The sequence below is a fragment of the Somniosus microcephalus genome, chromosome 5, assembly GCF_052327205.1.
Source record: "Somniosus microcephalus isolate GS21.2 chromosome 5, FLI_Smic_1.0, whole genome shotgun sequence".
NCBI lineage: Eukaryota > Metazoa > Chordata > Chondrichthyes > Squaliformes > Somniosidae > Somniosus > Somniosus microcephalus.
The window spans coordinates 268276603-268285927 of NC_140991.1; positions in this window are offsets into that span (position 1 = coordinate 268276603).

Here is a 9325-nt window from a genome sequence, read left to right on the forward strand (position 1 = left end):
AAAAGTTAGGGGCAGAGGTTAGGTCTGAAATTGTTGAACTCAATGTTGAGTCCAGAAGGCTGTAAAATGCCTAATAGAAAGATGAGGTGCTGTTCCTCGAGCTTACGGTCAGCTTCATTGGAACAATGTAAGAGGCCGAGGACAGAGAGGTCAGAGTGGAGCGGAGAATTAGAGTGACAGGTGACCGGAAGCTCAGGGTCACCCTTACGGACTGAACAGAGGTGTTCCGCAAAGCGGTCACCCAATCTCACCGCATCGGGAGCAGCGAATACAGTTTACTAAATTGCAAGTACAAGTAAATGTAAATCGCTGTTTCACCTGGAAGGCATGTTTGGGACCCTGGACAGTGGGAAGGGAGGTGGTAAAAGGGCATGTGTTGCATCTCCTGCGCTTGCATGTGAAGATGCTGTGGGAAGGGGAAGGGGTGTTGGGGGTGATAGAGGAGTGGACCAGGGTGTCGTGGAGGGAGCTGAAATACTGAAAAGGGAGGTATGGGGAAAATATGTTTGGTGGTGGGATCACGCTGGAGGTGGCGGAAATGGCAGAGGATGATCCGTTGAATGTGGAGGCTGGTGGGGTGAAAGGTGAGGACAAGGGGAACCCTATCATGGCTCTGGAAGGGAGGGGAAGGGCTGAGAGCAGAAGTGCGGGAAATAGAACAGACACGGTCAAGGGCCATGTCAACCACAGTAGAGGGTAATCCTCGGTTGAGTAAAAAGGAAGACATGTTGGAAGCACTAGTATGGAAGGTGGCATCGTCAGAGCAGATGCGGTGGAGACGGAGAAACTGGGAGAATGGAATAGAGTCCTTACAGGAATCAGGGTGGGAGGAAGTGTAGTCCAGGTAGCTGTGGGAGTCAGTGGGCTTATAGTGAATGTTTGTCAATAGCTTATCCCCAGAGATGGAGACAGAGAAGTCGAGGAAAGGAAGTGTCGGAGATGGACCATGTGAAGGTGAGGGAAGAGTGGAAATTGGAAGCAAAGTGAATGAAATTTTCTAGTTCAGGGCGAGAGCAGGAAACGGCACCGATACAGTCATCAATGTACTGGAAAAAGAGGTGAGGGAGGGGACCTGAGTAGGACTGGAACAAAGAATGTTTCACATATTCCACGAAAAGGCAGGCATAGCTAGGACCCATGCGGGTTCCCATAGCAACACCTTTAATTTGGAGGAAGTGAGTGGCGTCAAAGGAGAAGTTGTTCATTGTGAGAACAAGTTCAGCCAGGCGAAGGAGGGTGGTGGTGGAAGGGGACTGGTTGGGCCTCTATTCAAGGAAGAAGCGGAGCGCCCTCAGGCCATCCTGGTGGGGGATGGAGGTGTAGAGGGATTGGATGACCATAGTGAAAAGGAGAAGTTTGGGGCCAGGAAACTGGAAACTGTTAAAGTGATGGAGGCCGTCGGAAGAGTCGTGGATGTAGGTGGGAAGAGACTGGACAAGGGGAGAAAGAATAGTGTCAAGATAGGAAGAGGTAAGTTCCGTGGGGCAAGAACAGGCTGAAATGATGGGTCTACTAGGGCAGTCCTGTTTGTGGATCTTGGGAAGGAAGTAGAAGCGGACTGTGCGGGGTTGGGGAACTATGAGGTTGGCGGCCGTGGAGGGAAGATCTCCAGAGGAGATGAGGTCAGTGACAGTCTTGGAAACGGTGGCTTGATGTTCAGTAGTAGGGTCTGGGTCCAGGGGGAGGTAGGAGGAGATGTCGGAGAGTTGGCGTTCAGCCTCTGCTCGGTAGAGGTCAGTTCGCCAAACAACAACAGCACCACTCTTGTCAGCAGGTTTAATGACAATGTTGGGGTTGGATCTGCGAGAATGGAGTGCTGCAAGTTCAGAGGGAGGTATGTTGGAGTGAGTGAGGGGAACAGAGAAATTGAGACCGCCCATGTCACGCCGGCAGTTTGCAATAAAAAGATCTAGAGAGGTTAAGAGGCCAGAGGGAGGGCTCCAGGTAGAACGAGAATTCTGAAAGCGGGAGAAAGGCTCAGCTGTGCAGGGGGATGACTCCTGGCCAAAGAAGTGGGCACAGAGACGAAGGCGACGGAAAAAGAGCTCAGTGTCATGCCGAGCTTGAAATTCAGAGGTGGGGGCATAAGGGGATGAAGCTCAGGCCTTTGCTGAGTACTGATCGTTCGAGGTCAGAGGGGATAGTGAAAACACAGCAGGGGGTGAGATTGGAAGGAGGGATGGGGTCAGAGGAAAGTGAAGGGGAAGGTGGTTCCGGAGGGGCATTGGTGTCCAATTTGACATCTCTAAGAGTATTATTTTTCAACACAACTTTGCCTTATCAGTTGACTACCATTCTATTTTAGGACTAGCATCAACTTTCTAAAACTTGCACTATGATACAGCACAACACAATGGCCTCAATCTTAAAATACAGAAAACTGGATACATTAGAAAATAATAAATGGCTAGGACTGTATTTAGGGTTGAAATATATTTTTGAGTTCAAATGATTGTCACAAGGTCTACAATGCACTCAAGGAATTTGGATTTCATCAACACAGTTCTAGCTGTCCATCCTCCTCAAAACAGTATGTCAAATGACCAGGTCTTTGAGGGAGTTTGTTCTGAACACAGGCTAACATAAAATAATTTGAACCTCTGAATATTCAGATCTGATTCAGATAACTTTCTCGCTAAAGTAAACTCTACTACCAATTTTTGAATTCACAACATATTTTTTGTTGATCAGCATTCCAACCATCATGCCAGGGCCACCAATTTTAAGTGTGGCTGGGCTGAGAATGCAGCTGCAAGGTCCTGCCCAGCTGCAGTCTGACCTCATTTGCCCAGACACTGTGGTACAGTAACATTCTCAATAGACTCACTATCACATGCCCTTCCAGCTGATCTGAAGGAGGGTTGGGTTTGGGATAACAATTATCTTTTTCTACTAAATAGCAGCCTCCAGAAAAAAGTGGGGGCATCTTACGTTCACTTTAAAATGCTCATTCTTACTCCTTCAATTAATATGCAAATAGCCCACCCACCCAAAAGAACATTTTCTGAAGACCAGGCATCTCTTCAAAAATAAATCAAGGGGAATCCTTAGCGTCAGTGATTGAGGGAAGGCTTCAGCAGTGCTTCAAATAGCTGTGCCCAGCAGTGTTTGCACTGGTTTCTAACTCCAATGTATGTATGTGCTGCTAAAAGTAAGGATTCATATGACACCCAATGTCAGAGCTCAACAGAACTTGACACTATCTCTTTTTAATATACAAACCAGTCATGTGGCTTAGCCCATCAAACTGACAGTTTCTTAGACACCATTCTAGTTGTTCTATTCATAGACATCCCATTCTCTGGAGTATTAAGTTTAATCACACACAAAAATCCAGTGTATATTAAAAGTACTCTGATTTGCTGTTCCAGAGTCAAAGCTAGCTGCATGGCACATCTAATATTGTTTATCAGGGTTGAAAATTCTTCCCAACACTGATATTCACTCTGTTTGCTGGTCAAACTTCAGATGGACCATATCACCAGTACTGTGTCAGGATTCTGGCATTCATCCCCCAATTCTCATTGTTCATTTTATACACAAACATTTAGGGGTTTTTAATTGAAGTGGATGTCAAAAGTATGCAAATTATGGTTAAATGAAAAATATAACATGTTTTTACTTGCATGTCGAAGAACTTACAACTGGACTCCTGTTCCAATTTTGTCAACTAAACAAAATGTCTGGAGAATAAAATACAATGAATAATTGAAGCAAGGTTTTCCAAGATCTTAAATTATGCTCATTATTTTCTATTTTAGTATGTTGTTTTGAATATTTTCTAATGTAGCTTGAAACTGCTTTTCCTATTCAAAATTAAAATATGTAGCCTGGCACTACTACCATCACATCATTTTTTATTTAATGTGTCCTTCATCAGTAGCCCCATATAAAAAAATGTTTTCTAATACTGATGCAGCATCAAGGCCTTCTTGTGCACATTCTATATCAGAAGAATGCAGAGTAGATTTGCGTTTGGTCTTCTATAGTAGGAAGCATATTTCATGCTGAACCGTGTATCCTTATTGTCACTTCAATGCCAGAAAGGCTCATTACTGTTGGCTGTATGTTAACTAGAACACAAAGAGGAAAGCTGATGAGGTAAAATTGAAGAACACAAAGAGCAGATTCTGCACAGAAGAGTGACATTTACGCTCTCGATTCGTTTACTATCCTTGCCATCTTAACCCAGCTAATCTCTACTGACCCCTTCACTTGTCATTATCTATACCGCTGTCATGGTAACCCCCACTATTCTACAGAGTGCTATTGCTGGTGTCTGTCTGCGATACAGCTGCCCTTCCCTCATTCTAATTAGGGTTAGGAATACTGAGAGCAGTAGCAGGCCTTGGAAAAGCTCTAAGTTAGTTTGTCAATCTCTTCAGCAAAACCTTGTTCAAAGGGGAAATGATGACTTGCTGAATGCTGTATTTATTTCATTTTGCCAAATCTCATCTCTCCTTTTAATATGTTTGCTCCCTCCTTTTTGGTATATGCCACAAGGTAATAACCTTTCACCAGTTCAAATGGCTGCTCAAGCAACTTGGCTTCTGCCAATGTCACTGTTATACCATCTACATAGACACACACAATGAAACCATTGCTCATTTAGGGGGAAAACACATAAGGAAATCAGCTGTTGCAACTTTCAGCTTATTCCTGGCAAGTAAATGTACCTGGTTGTACAAGCTGTCAGTACTCACTGTATTCAAGCTGTGGTATTTTTCTAACAATTTGTTTAAGTGCAGCAAGCAGACTAAGACAATAAAAAGTAAATCACTTTCAAAGTAGTGCTTAAAATCAATGTGGAGCAATACAATGTTTCTGAAAAAAGCATTTAAGGCAACATCAATGCTAGGTCAGTATGAGAAGTTAACAACAGTTTGCAAGTACCTGGAGTGTACATCATTGTAGTTTATAATGGTAATTCAGGTCTAGACCAGATATATCAACAATATATGGTTACATAACTTATAGAACTAGCAACGCTCACTTGTTTCGGTACAGACATGCATTGCAATGGCTATGGAAATATTTTACAAAATGTTAACCAGTCTCCTTTGAGATCAATTTAAATCAGGTCCCACAATACTAACAAATTGATTTGAGCCTGCACTAAATCAAGTGAAATTGAAATCTGCAAGTATAAATCAGCCAAAATATTGTATTATACCTATTATATTCCTTCCTGCATCATAACATTCATACCTCAACACTGTTACTGTCAACATATTTAAATCCTCCCCAGAAATGTGCACTTGGACCTCCGTGATATATACTCGGCTTCTGATCTATGCAATATGCATGTGGTAAAAATAATGCAATTTTGAGCAAAAATCACATGGCACTGATAGAGGCAGCTCTACTCCATCACTGCTGATTTGTGCACCTAGTCGACACAAAGTACTATAGTTGGATGCGAACTTATTTGAACCAAATCTACGTTTGCGGAATAGAAACACTTCTTCCCAGACCTGAAACGTTAACGCTTTCTCTCTCCACGGATGCTGCCTGGCCTGCTGAGTTTTTCCAGCGTTTACCGTTGTTATTTCTACTTTTCTGAAGCTGCACAAATGATACATGTTGTATCCGTGTGTTAATGGAGACACGGAATGCAGGAGTTGGTTTAACAGGTGTTTACTGAACAAAGTCGGGAGGTGAACTAAAAGATACAAGACGCTATACAGGCTTATATACCCGAGTGGTCACTACCGGTATTACAGTACACAGGGGCTCTTAAAAGGTACATACACTACAATTCCTCCCCTTTTAGACAACCAGTACATAACATTTTAAGTAATCATTAATTAACATGTTTACAAGAACAATAATCTACACATTTGCTGCAGTTAATCAATTATAAGTCAGTCTCTCTGGAGGCTTCCTGACTCGGTCCGGATAACGCCTCGGTGGTGTAGTAGTTTTCGGTGGTGTAGTAGGTTCTTTTGGCAAGGTCGATTCGGCTTGAATGCCAGTGTCGGGTTCATCTGGTTCCAGTATCAGCGGATCGGAGGTAGATACTATGGGTATCTCTGCTTCATCATTAGGCGTATAGAGTTGTGGTGTAGGTTGTCCCTTTTCGGATGACTCTATGATCTGGTCAGCATGGCGCCTTATTATGCTTTCTCCAATGTCCACGGTATACATCAGCGGTCCTAGTCGTGTGCAAATAGTTCCAGGCTGCCATTTCTCGGTACGGTAGTCCCGGGCCAAAACTTGTTGACCTATCTGGAAGGTTCTAGTTGGCCTTTCATTCATGCCTTGAAATTGCCGGTTCTCTACGTCCCTTCTGATGTTTGGCTTGATCAAATCCAGCCGGCATCTTAGTCTTCTATTGAAAAACATCATGGCGGGAGTTTGGTTTGTAACCACATGTGTTGCATTCCTGTACGCAAACAAGAAGTTATCTACCTTATGTTGTAGATTTATGTCTTCATTGCCAATGGCCTTTATGGCCTTCTTGAAGGTCTGGACAAACCTTTCAGCTAATCCATTGGTGGCGGGATGGTATGGGGCGGACGTGTAGTGCTTAACCCCATTGTTTTTTTAAGAACTTCCTGAATTCTTCGGACACAAATTGCGGTCCATTATCAGAACAGATCTGTTCAGGCAGCCCATTCCTGGCAAATATGGTCCTTAATACTGTGATGGTTTTTTCCGTGGTGGTGGAGGACATCTTTATTACCTCCGGCCACTTGGAGTGTGCATCAACCGCGATTAAGAACATGGAGTCCATAAATGGACCAGCAAAGTCGATATGTACCCTTTGCCATGGAGATGAGGGCCACTCCCATGGATGTAGAGGGGCTTGTGGTGGGGCGTTTTGGACCTTCTGGCATCCTAGACAGCTCTTGGTCATTTCTTCGATGTCTCCATCGATACCTGGCCACCACACAAACGCTCTGGCTAGGTTCTTCATTTTCACTCCACCCAGATACCCCTCGTGAAGCTCCTTTAGCACTTTATCCTGGAGTTTGGGTGGAATCACCACTCTGGATCCACACATCAAGGTTCCTCGCCACACTGACAGCTGTTCTCTTCTTTGCGAGAATGCTGGCAACAGTGGTTCGCCATGTGCTGGCCATCCCTTCACCGTTAAATCGTAGACTCGAGAGAGAGAGTCGGGTCATTTCTCGTTTCCTTTTCAATGGTAGAATTTGTTACTGGTAGACATTCCACTATGGTTGAGTGGAACATCTCCACTGGGTCCACTGTAGGTGCCTCTTCTACCGTTGGCAACGGTAGGCGCAATAAACCGTCAGCATTCCCATGCTGTTTTGATCCTTTGTATTCTATGTCATATTGGTGTGCCTCTAGGAAAAGGGACCATCTCTGTAGCCTTTGCGCTGTCATAATGGGAACGCCCTTTTTAGGGTTGAATATGGAGACGAGGGGTTGATGGTCAGTCAACAAGGTAAATTTATGTCCGTGTAGGTAATGGTTGAATTTCTTCACTCCCCACACCAGGCTGAGTGCTTCCCTGTCGATCTGGGCATAGTTACGCTCAGCTGAGTTCAATGAGCGTGACGCAAAAGCTATCGGCTGCTCCGAGCCATCAGGGAATCTATGCGATAATACCGCTCCTACGCCGTAAGGGGATGCATCGCACGCCAGTCTGATTGGCAGTGATGGGTTGTAATGAGCCAACACTTCCTTGGACGTGATCAAGCCTTTGCATTTATGGAAGGCATGTTTACAGTCTTCGCTCCATTTCCAAATTACTCCCGTTTGTAGCAGTGCGTTAAGAGGGTGCAGAACAGTTGACAAGTTCGGTAAAAATTTATGATAGTAATTTATCAATCCCAGGAACGACCTTAATTGTGAGACATTTTCAGGTGCTGGGGCTTTTATGACCGCTTCAATTTTTTCAGGTGACTTATGCAACCCTTCTTCGTTAATTATATGGCCACAATATATTTGTTTCTGGGAAAATTCGCACTTGGGGCGATTTGCTCGTAGGCCCCGTTCTCTCAGCCTAGTGAGCACCTGCTCCAAATTGGCAAGGTGCTCGTTGTCGTTTTCTCCTGTTACAAGGGTGTCGTCTAGGTAGCATTGAGTCCCCGGAATCCCTTGCAGGACTTGCTCCATAGCTCTTTGCCAGATAGCTGGAGCTGATGCTACTCCGAAAACCAGTCGATTGTACTGGTACAGGCCTTTGTGTGTGTTTATCGTGAGATATTTTTTAGCGGCCTCCTCAACCTCCATCTGTAGATATGCCTGTGCCAAGTCAATTTTGGTGAAACGTTTCCCTCCGGATAGTGAGGCGAAAATATCTTCTATCCTCGGAAGAGGATACTGTATCGTGTGAAGGACCGGGTTTACAGTCACCTTGAAGTCCCCACAGATGCGAATTTTTCTCTGTTCTTCAGATTTATCATTATTCAACGTTTTCTTCATGACCGGGACGATGGGTGTTGCCCACTCGCTCCAATCTATCTTGGATAGCACGCCTGCCTTTTCCAAATTCTCCAGCTCTGCCTCGACTGCTGGACGAATTGCGTATGGCACCGGCCTTGCCTTAAAAAACTTGGGAATTGCCGCATCTTCCACTTTTATTGAGGCGGTGACGCCTTTCAAGGTTCCTAGTTCCTGTTGAAACACTTCTTTGGCGTTAGCCAAGATGTCTTTTAATCGTTCAGGTATGACGTCATCATCATTTTTTTTCTTACTGGTCACCGTCAGTGCCTGAATGGAGTGCCAGTCTAAACGTATCTTCCTGATCCATTCACGTCCCAACAACGGTGGACCACCATCTTGCAGAACGTATAAATACAACTTCTGTATTTCCTTGCCGTTGTATACAACAGGCACCCTTATTTTCCCTCTGGGGTATACTTTCTGCCCCGTATATGTCTTCAAGATAATGGATGTGTCTTTCAAAGGTATATGTGGAAATAGCCGCTCGTAATCCCGTCGACTTATGACGGTCAGAGCTGATCCTGTATCTCGCTCCATTTTAACTGGGGACCCCGCTATCGTGAGGGTAACCCAAATGGTCTGGTAATCTTCTTTGGCAATTACATTATGTAATTTGAGACAGCTTAGTCTCTTGTTTCCGGAGTCGCTATCGCTCTTCTGGTCTTCGGAGCTACTGTCCGTCATCATTTGTACCTTTCTGTACTTTTCCTTATTGATTTTTTTTCTGTCAGTGGATTTTTTGTTTCCAGATCGGCATACACGTGCAATGTGTCCCATCTTTCCGCATTGCCTGCATGCTTTGTCCTTGAGCCAGCAGTCCCTCTGGTCATGGGTGGATCTGCCGCAGCGATAACATCTCTCGAAACCCCGTGTCATTTCATGGGTGCCGAAGTCCTGTGGCCTTTGC